This window comes from Ictidomys tridecemlineatus, chromosome 6, assembly GCF_052094955.1.
Source record: "Ictidomys tridecemlineatus isolate mIctTri1 chromosome 6, mIctTri1.hap1, whole genome shotgun sequence".
Lineage (NCBI taxonomy): Eukaryota > Metazoa > Chordata > Mammalia > Rodentia > Sciuridae > Ictidomys > Ictidomys tridecemlineatus.
Genome location: NC_135482.1, coordinates 118154987 through 118168840, shown reverse-complemented (window position 1 = coordinate 118168840; position 13854 = coordinate 118154987). Strand labels below are relative to the sequence as shown.

General features: G+C 37.9%; 1 long non-coding RNA gene across 1 annotated transcript in view; it reads right to left on the bottom strand.

Annotated features, from left to right (window-relative positions):
- Positions 1–6731: 6731 nt before the first annotated feature.
- Positions 6732–13854, bottom strand: part of LOC144365008 (uncharacterized) — a 42592-nt gene continuing 35469 nt past the window's right edge. Inside the window, exons 3-4 of the long non-coding RNA XR_013423258.1 lie at positions 12302–12383; positions 6732–10430 (exon numbers count right to left, since the gene is read on the bottom strand). This is a non-coding gene — a long non-coding RNA (uncharacterized LOC144365008). The remainder of the gene's footprint in view (positions 10431–12301; positions 12384–13854) is intronic.

Sequence of the window (13854 nt, the reverse complement as noted above, 5' to 3'; positions counted from 1 at the left end):
AGTGTCTGTTCAAGTCCTTGGCCTATTTGTTGATTGGGTTATTTATTTATTATTATTTTTGGTGCTTAGCTTTTTGTGTTCAATATATACCCTAGAGATTTGTGCTCTATCTGATGTGTGAGGGGTAAAGATTTGCTCCCAGGAAGTTTCTTTTCCTGAGAAGAAACTTTTTAGTTTGATTCAATCCCATTTATTGATTCTTGGTTTTAATTCTTGCACTATAGAAGTCTTATTAAGGAAGTTGGGGCCTAATCTCACATGATGAAGATTAAGGCCTACTTTTTCTTATTTAGATGCAGAGTCTCTGGTTTAATTCCTAAGTCCTTGATCCATTTTGAGTTAAGTTTTGTGCATGGGGAGAGATATGGGTTTAATTTCATTTTGTTGCATATGGACTTCCAGTTTTCATAGCACCATTTGTTGAAGATGCTATCTTTTTTCCAATGCATGTTTTTGGCATCTTTGTCTAATGTAAGTCTACCAATCGGCCTGTGCAATGGTTTCATTAATGAGGTTCTAGGCATAAAGTTAGTTAGAAGAGATCGAAATAAAACACACAGACCAGTTACCTTATTTATATTGCTAGGTCCGAGATGGCTCCCCTCTCTGGTTCGCTCCTGTAGCCGCCCAGCAGGGCACCAAGGATTACTCAGGGCTAGCAGGAGACAGAGAGAGTGAACACACCTGGAGTAGCCTTTTATTGGGGAACAAGAGATTCAGGGGAGAATTCCATCCAATGAAGGCTGAGGGGGGCTGCACTCCAAGGTCAGGGTCAGTGATTGGGTCCCCGGGGTCAGTGGTCAGGCACACCCCCACACGGATGGGCTCTCTCATCAAGAAAGAGTCGGGAAAGCTTCGACAGAGCCTAAGTGCCTCAGGCCCTTAATAGGAGTCACCCAATCACGTGTTAGAATGGCTTCCCACATGTAAGATAATTGTAATTTTGTGGGTTAGTCTCTGTGTCCTCTATTCTGTACCTTGGTCTACCAGTCTGTCTTGCTGCCAATACAATGCTGTTTTTGTTACTATTGCTCTGTAGTATAGTTTAAGGTCTAGTATAGTGATCCCACTTGCTTCACTCTTCCTGCTTTAGATATTATGGGTCTCTAATTTTTCCAGATGAATTTCATGATTGCCTTTTCTATTTCTATGAAGAATGCCATTGGGATTTTGATCGGAATTCCATTAAATATGTAGAGTGCTTTTGGTAGTATGGTCATTTTGATAATATTAATTTGTCCTATCCAAGAGCAAGGTAGATCTTTCCATCTTCTAAGGTCTTATTTGATTTCTCTCTTTAAGGTTATGTAGTTTTCATTGTAGAGATATTTCATCCCTTTTCTAAATTGATTCCCAGGTATCTCATTTTTTTTTTTTTGAGGTTATTGTGAATGGGTTAGTTTTCCTCATTTCCTTCCCAGAGGCTTTGTCACTGATATACAGAATGCCTTTGATTTATGGGTGTTGATTTTATATCCTGTACCTTGCTGAATTTAATTACTAGTTCTAGAAGTTTTCTGGTAAAGTTTTTTGGGTCTTCTAGGTATAGAATCATATTGGCAACAGATAGTGCTAATTTAAGTTCTTCTTTTCCTACGCATATTCCTTTGATTTCTTTCTTCTAATTGCTCTGGCCAGTGTTTCAAGAACTATGTTGAATAGAAGTGGTGAAAAAGGGCATCTCTGTCTTTTTCCAGTTTTTAGAGGGAATGCCTTCAACTTTTCTCCATTTAGAATGATGTTGGTCTGAGGCTTCACATAGATAGCCTTTACAATATTGAGATATGTTCCTGTTTTCCCTAGTTTTTCCAGTGTTTTGAACATAAAGGGGTGTTTTATTTTGTCAAATGCCTTTTCTGTGTCTATTGAATTTATCATATGATTCTTATCTTTAAGTCTATTGATGTGATGAGTTACATTTATTGATTTTGTTATGTTGAACCAATCTTGCATCCCTGGGATGAATCCCACTTGATCATGGGGCACAATCATTTTGATGTGTTTTTGTATTCGATTTTCCAGGAATTTATTGAGAAATTTTGCATTACATTCATTAGAGATATTGGTCTGAAGATTTCTTTCTTTGATGTGTCTTTGCCTGGTTTTGGTATCAGGGTGATGTTGGCCTCGTGGAATGAGTTTGGAATAACTGCCTCTTTTTCTATCTCCTGAAATAAATTGAAGAGTGTTGGTATTAGTTCTTCTTTAAAGGTCTTGTAGAACTCAGCTGTGTATCCATCCGGGCTTGGCCTTTTCTTGGTTGGTGGTCTTTTCATGGCTCCTTGTATTTTTTCACTTGATATTGGTCTGTTTAAATTGTGTATATCTTTCTGACTTAATCTGGGCAAATTGTATAAGAAATTTGTCGATGCTTTCAATGTCTTCTTTTGGAGTATAAGATTTCAAAATAATTTCTAATTATCCTCTGTATTTCTGTAGTGTCTGTTGTGATATTACCTTTTTCATCACATATGCTGGTAATTTGAGTTCTCTGTCCTTATCTTCATTGGCATGGCTAAGGGTCTGTTAATTTTATTTATTTTTTCAAAAAAACAACTTTTTGATTTGTCAATTATTGTTTTTGTTTTGTTTCAATTTCATTGATTTCATCTCTAATTTTTATTATTTCTTGCCTTCTACTGCTTTTGCTTCTGGTTTGTTCTTTTTCTAGGACTTTGAGATGTAGTGTGAGGTCATTTATTTGTTGACTGTTTCTTCTTTTAAGGAATGAACTCCATACAATGAATTTTCCTCTTAGTACTGCTTTCATAGTGGCCCAGAGATTTTGATATGTTGTGTATATGTTCTTATTTTCCTCTAAGTATTTTTTAATCTCCTCATTGATGTCTTCTGTGACCCATTGTTCATTCAGTAGCATATTTAGTCTCCAGGTGATGGAGAAATTTTTATTTTTATTTTGTCATTGATTTCCAATTTCATTCCATTATGATCTTATAAAATGCATGGTAGTGCCTTTACTTTTTTGTATTTACTAACAGTTGCTTTGTGGAATAGTATATGATCTATTTTAGAGAAGGATGTGCTGCTGAGAAGAAAGTGTATCTGCTTCATGCAGGTTGAAATATTCTATATATGTCAGTTAAGTCTAAGTTATTGTGTTATTGAGTTCTATACTTTCTTTATTCATCTTTTATTTGGAAGATGTATCCAGTGGTGATAGAGGTGTGTTAAAGTCACCCAAGATTATTGTGTTGTGGTCAGTTTTACTCTTGAACTTGAGAAGAGTTTGTTTGATGAATGTAGTAAGAGTTTGTTTGATGAATGTAGTTGCACCATTATTTGGCGCATATATATTAATGATTGTTATGTCTTGTTGGTGTATGGTTCCCTTGAGCAATATATAATGTCCATCTTTTTCCCTTTTGATTAATCGTCACTTGATGTCTATTTTATTTGATATGAGTATGGAAATCCCTGCTTGCTTCCACAGTCCATGAGAGTGGTATGATTTTTCCCAACCTTTTACCTTCAGTCTGTATAAGTCTTTTCCTATCAGATGAGTCTCCTAAAGGGAGCATATTTTTGGATCTTTTAAAAAATCCAATCTGCTGTCTTATGTCTTTTTATTGGTGAGTTTAATCCATTAATATTTAGGGTTACTGTTGAGACAGGGTTTGTATTTCCAGCCATATTTATTTTTTATTTTATTTGAATTGGTTTTCCTCTTTGATTAGTTTTTCCTTCAGTATACTACCTCCCTCTACTGATTTTCATTGCTATTTTTCATTTCCTTTTAATGAAATATTTTGCCAAGGATATTTTGTAGTGCCTGTTTTTTAGGTATAAATTCTTCCAAATTTGTTTGTCATGGAAGGTTTTTATTTCATCTTCAAATCTGAAGCTTAATTTTTCTGGATACAAGATTCTTGGTTGGTGCCCATTATCTTTCAGAGCTTGATATATGTTGTTTCAAGGTCTGTGTTGAAAAATCTGCTGTTATCCTAATTGGCTTTCCCTTATATGTAATCTGATTTCTTTCTCTTGTGGCTTTTATATTCTGGATGTTGAGTATTTTCATTATAATGTGCCTTGGTGTGGGTCTGTTATCATTTTTTACATTTGGTGTTCAATAGGCTTTTTGAATTTGGATTTTTTTTTATAGGTGTTTCTGTTAAGCAGCTTGTGAGCTGTGCGTGACCTAGGACTGCAGGCTTTGGGTCCAGAGTCTGGAGATTTACTTGAGCCCAGAAGCTCTCATTTCTTCACATTTTTTCTTCATTCCTTCCTTCCTTACTTTGTTCTTTCCTTCCTTCCTTCCTTCCTTCCTTCCTTCCTTCCTTCCTTCCTTCTTTTCTTTGTTCCTTCCTTCCTTTCTTTGTTCCTTCCTTCCTTCCTTCCTTCCTTCCTTCCTTGGTGCTGAGGATTGAACTCAGGGGCTTGTGGTAAGCACTCTACCATCTGAGCGATATCCTCACCCTTTACACCACATTTTCTTTAACCATTCATTTGTTTATGGACACCTAGGCTGGTCCATGTTGTCCTATTGTGAATCAAGCTGCTATAAACATGGGCATGCATGCATCACCATAGTATAATGATTGTTTTTTAGGATAAATACCAGGGAGTGATAAAGTTGGGTGATATGGTGGTTTCATGCCTAGTCATGCCTCCATACTGATTTCCATAGTGGTCATACTAATTTATAATCCCACGAGAGTGCAAAAGCCTTCCTTTTATTCACATTCTCTCTAGCATTGGTTATTGTAAATAGGTGACTTTTATTCTGACCAGTGTGAGATGGAATCTGAGTGTTTGCATTTCCTTACTTGATAATGATGGTGAACATTTTTCATATATTTGTTGGCCATTTGTATTTCTACTTTTGAGAAATTTAATTCATTTTTCCATTTACAAATTGGGTTATTTGAGTTTTTTATTTGTTTTAATTAGTTATACATCGCAGAAGAATATAATATGGCTAGGAATATAATATACACATACAAATATATGTGTATGACCTGTCATCCATCATCAAAACATATGCTAATCTCTATTTGCCTATAGGTTTAAATTTAATGATTCAATATATAATGTGAACTAATTTAAATTATACAATTAGAAGAAGATGAATAGTATTATCATCATTTAATATTTTAGTGAACACTTTTAAATAAAGCTGGATCATGAAAATAATACTCAATGTCAAATAATTATTGTATTATTGTTTTACATTTTAAAATATTTTAGTTAAATATTGTTTTGTCAACTAAAACATTAAAGAATACAATACTGCTTAAAAGAGGAAGTCTTTCCCCACTGCTTACATTTTCCATGTTATTTATTTTTTATAAATAGGATAATTATTAGCAGGTTCCTATTTAACTCTCAAGGTGTCTGGAATGTGTCTTGTCTTGGGCTTTTGTCTTATTGTTGTGGTGCTAAGTATTTTTTTAGAATAAGATTTGTATAATGAGTGTTAACCTTCATGGAACAGCAGAGCTCTCTCATCATGTGCAATAACTTCTGGCCTTATAAAACAAAAAAGCTTTCACTATTTAAAAATATCATCTATGATAGAATGAATGATGTCCTTGTATGATTATGCTCTCAACCATCTTTCAGGTGATTTATTTATTCATTAATTCATTTATCACATAACACTTAGCATCATCTGAGTCTTTTAGGTGCCAGGCACTGTTTAGATGCTAGGAGAGGCATCAAAACAACATATAAAATCCCTTACTTTTGTAGTCTCCAGATTTCTAAATCACAAATAAGATCCCTAACTCTAGATTCTGCAAGGATGCCTTGTATACTCAACTGAAGCTCTGATGCCCCACAACATGCTGCCCCCACCACTGTCTGGCACCTCACACTGAATTATGATGTCCTTTTCCATATGCATACTGTCAAGGAAAGGCAGTGCAAGTCAAATGAAAGTTAAAATCTTACTTTGGGGCTGGGGATGTGGCTCAAGCAGTAGTGCACTCGCCTGGCATGCATGTGGCCCAGGTTCGATCCTCAGCACCACATACAAACAAAGATGTTGTGTCCGCCGAAAACTAAAAATAAATGTTAAAAATTCTCTCTCTCTTTTTTTTAAATCTTATTAACAGGTGTATATCAGAAAAAACTTGAAGATCAAGTAACTCCTCTCACAAAGCAGGATAGGAGTTTTAGGGTGCAAGGGAAGGAGAGGTGTATTGTACTTGAGTCTAGCCCAGCTTGAGGTAATCTTCATCTTTAACTTCTGCGTAACTTCCAGGCAAGTTGATTGGAGATTGTCCTCACTTTCATGCTTCTTGCTTGGGATGGACCTTAAAAAAAATTCTATCCCTCCTGATAACTGTCAGAACACTGCTTTCAAGAGCTTTTTAATTTTTTTTTTTAATCTTTGCTGTTTTTCAAGGTTGGTTGGGCAGCAAGGAGATAGCTAAACAGTGGAGGAAGTAAAAAGGAAAAGAGGAAATGAAAACAGTAGATGAGGTTGAAGCAAGCAAAGCAGGGGTTTTGAGTACACATTTTCAAGACCCCCTGGTACAAGAAAATTGAATAGGCCAGGAGACAGGCCCAAAAAGAGTGTGGAAGCATCTAGCAGGGCAACTCAGAATATCATGGGGTTGAAAATGTCTTTCCTGATTGCATAGTCCCAACATTCAATGTGGATCTATGGGAAAGCACAGGTGTCTTTCTTTTCTTTCTTTCTTTCTTTCTTTCTTTCTTTCTTTCTTTCTTTCTTTCTTTCTTTCTTTCTTTCCTTCTCTCTCTTTCTTTCTTTCCTTCTCTCTCTCTCTCTCTCTCTCTTTCTTTCTTTATTTTAAATATTCATTTTCTATCCTGCTCCTTTTGTCAATTTGTTTATTACTTCTGCAAGCCTTTGGGGGAGTTTCTTGGATCTTCGAGATTCAAGATCCTATTCTTGTGTCAACAGTAATGTTTTAACATCTTCCTTTCCTATTCTTGCCCCTTCCCCCATTTTCTCATGGCTCTCTTGCCTGAATGCTCAGGAAGCTGTGTTCCAGAATTGACCCAGTTCTCTCATGGGGAATAGACACTGAAGACAAGGCCTATTGAAATCCATGGCCCTTGGTTAGAGGCTACTAGTATAATCCTAACCTTTTGGGCCACAAGTAGGGACCACGCCATTGGTGTTTTTCATTAGTTCATCATAATAACCATCTGTTAAATCAGTCTAATATTTGATCATAAGTCATTGATCATTTCAGGTGGTTATCCAAATGGAAGCAGAAAACCCCAAGCAATTTTAGGCCTCAGACCTAAGGAGCAACTAGTTCAATAAGGTACCATGAATTCTGAAATGGTTTGCACATTCTTAAACTTTCCAAGTGTTTTTAGACCTAAGGATTCAGTGATGATCTTGGCTTGATGAGAATAGTCAGAGAGGTCATTTCATTAGGCCTACTGTCCATGAGTAGAGCAAGGCAAATGTTGGGAAGCCAGGAAGGGAAATGGACATGTTTACATACCTTTGGCTTCCGCATCTTGGAACCACCAAGGGTTGTTCCCGCTTCCTCTGCCTTCACATGAAAATGTGGTTCTGCTGACAAATATGCAGATTTACATAAATGAATTAGAACATCCTGAACAGGGATGCTGTGTCCTAATGCAAATACATAGGTCTAACAGTAATTCACTTCTCTTTTCCCATACATGCATTTACATGCAGCTTCACTTTCAGCTGAATGCTGATTTTATTACTTACATTGCTACTGTGTGTGAGTGAGTGATCCTGGAATGGAACCCATGGACTTTGGCATGCTTGGAAAACACTCTGCCACTGGATTTTCTTCCTTGGGATCCTATTCTAGGTATTAGGAAAACCATTGGATGAAGCTGACATAAATTTCCTAGGTACACACACTGGTGTTTCTTGCATTGCTCCTTGGCTAGCTCTTTACTTGTTTTTCCACTGGATGATTCCCTTAGTTCTGGATCATCATGATTTCTGGGTTGCAGGGAACAACATTATGGGTCCCATCCTCAGTCAATGGTATCAGTCATTGCCAAGAGTCTTGATTTACTTGACCTGATAGTTGACTGAGCTCCTGGTAAGTGCTAGTGTGGATAAAAGACTTCAGATATGGTGGTGTTCCTGCAGGTAGGGCCAGAGCAGTGTCTCAATGAGTGAGCACAGGGGGTGGGGGGCAGCCAGGGGTCAGAAATGGTGACAGCAGGGAAGGGATTTGCAAGGGAGAGAAATAGACCATGATTCAATGGCATCTGCATGGCTCAAAACAAATATAGTTGGAGTCCTGTCAAGTGACCAAAAGGAGAGGGGACAGGGATGCATACACTGAGAGAGGCCCAATTTACACTCTGAAAGGTTTCTAGTTGACTTGACATCACTGGGACCATCACATGCATAAAACATCAGTTCATAAAGGCATCATGGGTACACTGAGGTTCATGCCTCATATGTGCAATGTAGCGAGAACAACATGACACATCCCCTGTGTACATGGAATGTGAGGGGCCTGTGCAAAATTGGTGGCGAATGTGTAGAAGGCAACCGCTCAATAGTATATCCATGAACACCTGGACTGGGGGGAGGGATGCAGACACGTAGAGGACACCAAGTCGTCAGTTCGAGGGAACAATGAGCTTTTTAAGTGAATTCAACTAAAAATCTGTGTCCCTAGAACAGGAGATCACAAGTCTATAGAACATATGAAATCAGATGGGATATGAACTAGAGGACAGGATTCAGGTTTTTGTGTTCACCATCTGGTTTCTGTGCTGCTCAGCTGCCTACACTGAGGAAGGTGTTCTTCATGTTTGGCGTGCAATGTCCTGAGCTGGCATTCAGGCTCAGTGGTAGAGAAACTGCTTCGCATGTCAAGGTCCTGGGTTCAATTCCCTCCCTTGAAAATGACTATTACAGGCATGAATAGGAATAGGATCGATGGCATCAGTGTCCTGAAGGAGGTACTTTGGATGGGCAGCCTGAGAGACTGCCTATGTTTTAATAATACAATAATTTTTCTATAGGAAAGAGGAGAGGGGAAAAGTATAGTCATGTAGCATAGTAAGTGAGTGCAGAATAAAGCACACTGAAAGAGGAGGTCACTGACTGAGTAAATCAGTGCATAGAGTACAATATGGGTGTGAGCCATCAAAGAGCAATCTGGGTGCCATGGTAGCACGCAATCTGATTGTTTTTACGTTGCTTCTTCACATGTCTCACTGGCTCACCATCTATTTTTGTGTCCAAGTCCAATATGGACCTCAGTCTCTCAGGAACCTGACACTACAGCCTAGCTGTCCACTGCACATCTGGAAACTCTGCAGCACGTTAGCCTAAGCTTCCTCATTCATGAATATAAATCCCTAAATCCAGTGGTGGATCTTGGGTTTTACCCACCACTGAGTTAATGGTTGCCTTGAATGGTATTTTTCTCACGTTGATAAAGGCAATTTTGTACCAATGTGAATGCCCACATTGACATTGGCCTTTTCTGTATCCAATCTCCCCTTCCAATGGGGGATACCAAAGAATGAGGAATGGGAGCCTTTCAGAGGTTTTCACATAATGCCACCATTTCAGGTGTGTCCATAGACGCTTTCCAAGAATTCCTAGTGCAAAATGTACCTGATGTAATAGTCTTGACATCCTTCCTCCTGGCACCCTTCATCTCTATGTCTGTAGTTTCACGAGAATGTCTCAATCCAGTGGGAGGCTGGATGGGTTTGGGAAAATGATATCAAATAAATGCTGTGTATTTACTGCAATGTGTAGGTCATAGGAAGAGAAGCGCAAGGTGCAATTACCTTCAAGGAAGGAGCCATCTGAGATAATGAAAAGGAAAGGGACATAGAGTCAATTAGCCATGCATGTGACAAAACCAGCCATAGCTTGGTCTCATATTAAGAAGGAGCTGGACACTCATGCTTCACTTTGGGAATAACTTTGGTAGCCTTTGGCCCTTGAGGGTTTGTGTGCATATTTCCTGGTTTTGGGTTCTCAAAACCACAAGGCTGCTTGGTACCACCTTAAACCGGGGCAGAAACATAGGTTGAATCAACACAAGCAGTGAAGTTTCCAAGCCTGAGACTTTTGCAATAGCCATAAATCAAAGAGGAAAGCGAATGGATGCCACAAGAAAGAGGCATATTGAGGAAGGATGTGGTGGCAGATATCTTCCTTGACACATATGGAAGTTCTTCAGTGCGCTGCACTCCCAACACCTGAGCTGTTCTTCCAGTTGTGCTAGAAGTCAGTGAGCACCAATTGTGTAGAGTCCAGTGAAAGGGGTCATCCATTTCTGATCCAAGAACTTTGCCTCCACAGATTGCCTGACATACACACTTTCGGCAGAAGGGCTCATTCAAAACATTCTTGATTTCCATACCCACGGGGGACACTGGTGTGCCCTCCTTTCTTGCATCTTCTGCTTTAGACAACTTGGGCTTGCTTGATGCAATCACAGGAGAAGACAGAGGGCTCAGTTCTGTGAAACAATGGATGGTATGATTAAAGGCTCAAAGTACAGTAAAGCAAAGGGAAAGAGTCGACTGTGTTATCGCAGAAGTATTTCCTACCCATAACTTTCCATACTTAAAACTTGTGGGAAGGCCCATGAAAAATAAGTCTTTGGACACTCAAAATATAAATTCTATAAAGACTTCTTTTCCCAATGAATCTGCTTTCCTATATCTTGGTCATTTCTCAAGAATTTCCATGAAATTACTCTCACAGACTGAACTCTGAATGATGTCCTGTGTCACTGAGGAGTAGAGCACCTTTGTAGCTTGCTGAAAGCCCTGGATTCCATGGAACTATTTCCCCGTTCCCAGAATTGGGAACGAGATGAGTGCTGTCTTTTGAAAAAATCCAATGCTTCTACAATCATTGTTATCCCATGTGAACCATTAACTTCCCTGCCAAATGCAGGCTCCTGTCCTGAATGTGTGTCAGAGTGAAATGACTTTCTCACATTTGACCCCATTCTACCATTTTCATCTTTATTAAAGCATCTATGAACAAATAGTAGTCATAGTTTTTTTGGAAGGAACTCAGATTAAATGCATTTTGTCCTTGCTCATCCTTATCTCCTTATGTACCTAAATATTTTTCTTCTGTCCTCCATCATTGCACCTACTCTTCAGCTTTTCAAAAAGAACTTCTTACACTGTGTTCTTGATCATCGTATTTGAGATTCTGTTTATGAATCCTTTCTAATTCGTTCTTTCCCAATTCAGAACAGTATCAAATAATATTTCTATGTTCTTATTCTTTATTCTTACACCTTGTCAAGAAGCATGTTCTGAAATGAAATCAAAATATTTGCCTTCCATTCATCTGGTTTTTGTCCTCAGCTATCATCACATTGCTCTTCACTGAGCATTCTTGAAATAGAAATCCATTACCTTAGTTCTCTTAATGTGGTTTAATGACCATGAACATTCTAATCACCTTAGAATGCATTGGAAATGCAGAATCAAAGACCTTCTGAATTGCAATGTGCTTTTTGAACCTCATCTCCAACAAATAACTCATAGAACTGGAGAAATCTGGCCTATAGGAGTCCAACACTGAATCCTCTACCTTAATTTCATATTTTCAATTGAGCCTCAAGCTCCTCTGTACCCCGTCCCCCAAATCGAAGCTGTATAAAGATTCAATATGTCCACTGGACATTTTAGGAGGTTTTGGTGATCACTCCATAACCAAGTCTGCTCTAATCCCCATTCTCACATCCTATGGATTATCTACTGTCATTGGAAATAGCAGCATTGTATATGTTGTCAAATTATGTATATGGCTGTGGGAACATATAGGTTTATGTTTATTTGTGGTAAACGCAAGGTAGCTCTGGATGACCTAGTATTGCATTTTTTAATGACATTCTCACCAATAGGAAGAAAAGAAAAGTGGGACAAAATAGCACTGTATTTCAGACCAGGTTTGGTACTGGAAACTCATATATTCTCCTCACAATTTTCATATGCTGCTCTCCCTCTTTCTAATGTCTGACCTGAGTTTCCCCCTTCAGAGTGCATATCTGGTTCTTTTTTTTATCCATTTACTCCCTGCACTCTGCTTTGCTCATTCTTCATTCCACTTTCTACTTTTCTCTTCAGTATTTCCCAACATTGCTCTTATCAGGTTTTGAAATAGAATTAATAGTTTGGATCATCTGATCACACTCTGAATTTTACCTGTCACTAAAACATGAGAAGATATATGCCTATTACCTTTCCCTTTTGGTCCAAGTATTTAGTACATTCATATCCTCAATTACTCAAATATATTTACTGCTTAGAATTTTTTTAAAAAATATTTTGTCCAACAAACATTTTAAAAATATGTGGCTCTTACCTTCCACAATATGCTTTTCAATTTGAAGTGCATCCCAAGAAAAATGATCAAAGCACTTTGGTGAACAAATCTCACAGATGCGCTGTTAAAATTAATGTCAGTATTGAGTTGCAGAGTCTTAATTACTATTTAAATGCAGACAGCTAAATTTCCACTTTTAAAATCAATAAGAATAAATACTAGACAAGTACATGCTTAAAACTTAAACATTTGAAAGAATTTTGTATATCCTCTCCAATTAAGCTTAACTTTCAATGTTATGGCTACTGACTCTAAAACAAGAATGCAAAGACAGAAGAAAACATTCACTGACAACATACTAAATGATGTGTATAACTTCACAAAGATATAACATCTCTACACCTAACCATACTCAATATTTTCTACCAAAAATAAGAGAATATTTAAAAATATTCTTAGAAATACACCTGCTGTTAGACAGCTTTAAACATTTGAAACATTTTAAAGACAAAGTATTTTGTGTTAACACTAATATTTGATAAGACAATTTGAATTATTGTATGCCGAGCAGAAATGGAGCATTCTCACATTTGCTTCATTTTAGCTAATCAAAGACTTCAGAAATGTTAATATCTTTTAGGAAATTTTTTACTGAGAGGAAAAATCATTTAACAAAGTACCAAAATAGTAAGAAAAACGTTCCTTTATTTTAGCTGTATATAACAGCGAACATTATGGGGGAGAGAATGCAGCAATTTCCAGTTAGGAAAGAGCTAAGGAAAAGTGTACCAAGGGAGAAAAATGGGAGTGCATAAGCACACTGTGCTTGTCAGCTGCTCCCTGGATTTGACACAGTTCAACTGGTGTGTGGCTGTATGTTGAGGTGATGCTATAAAACACTGCTGTATAACTATAGAGAGCCAGACACCAGATGAAAGGAGGTAGCATAAACCTTCTAAAGACAAAGCAGATGAGCTAATGAACCAGATGCCTGACAAGAGTATAAACTTGGTCACAGTCTGCTTATAGCACTGGTTTATGAGACTGGCCCAGGTGTTCTTTATCCTCTAAACAATTTTTCAAAAAGGGTTCATGAGAGTTTGGCGTATAATTTTCTCCTCCTCCACATTTATTCTGCCTTTATTCAGGATTAAATGTCTGCTGCCTCCTCCTATTTTTAAACCTCTGCACTGACCCAAAATGTATCAGTACAGCTTCTCCCCAATTACCACTCCTATTTTTTATACCTTTAACTATTTGGAGATTTACACATTAATCACACTGATGTCCTACTGACATGTCTAGAACATAACCCCAAAGCAAGATAAATACTCTCCTCCATTTTCTCCTGAGCTGAGTAGCTCCTCAATATCAAATATGCCAGTCATTTTGGCTTACTTGCGAGCTACCTCAGGCTAATTCCCAAGTAGGGAATGTCTGTTCCTGTCATTCATCTCTACAAGTCCATGTCCTGTGATACTCACCTCACCACTTCCAAAGGTTTTTATTTCTGCCTGTAAGACATGCCTTTCTCTATTCCACTGGACTGCTCACTAAACAATATGGCAGTACTGGCAGGTTCACAGTATGCT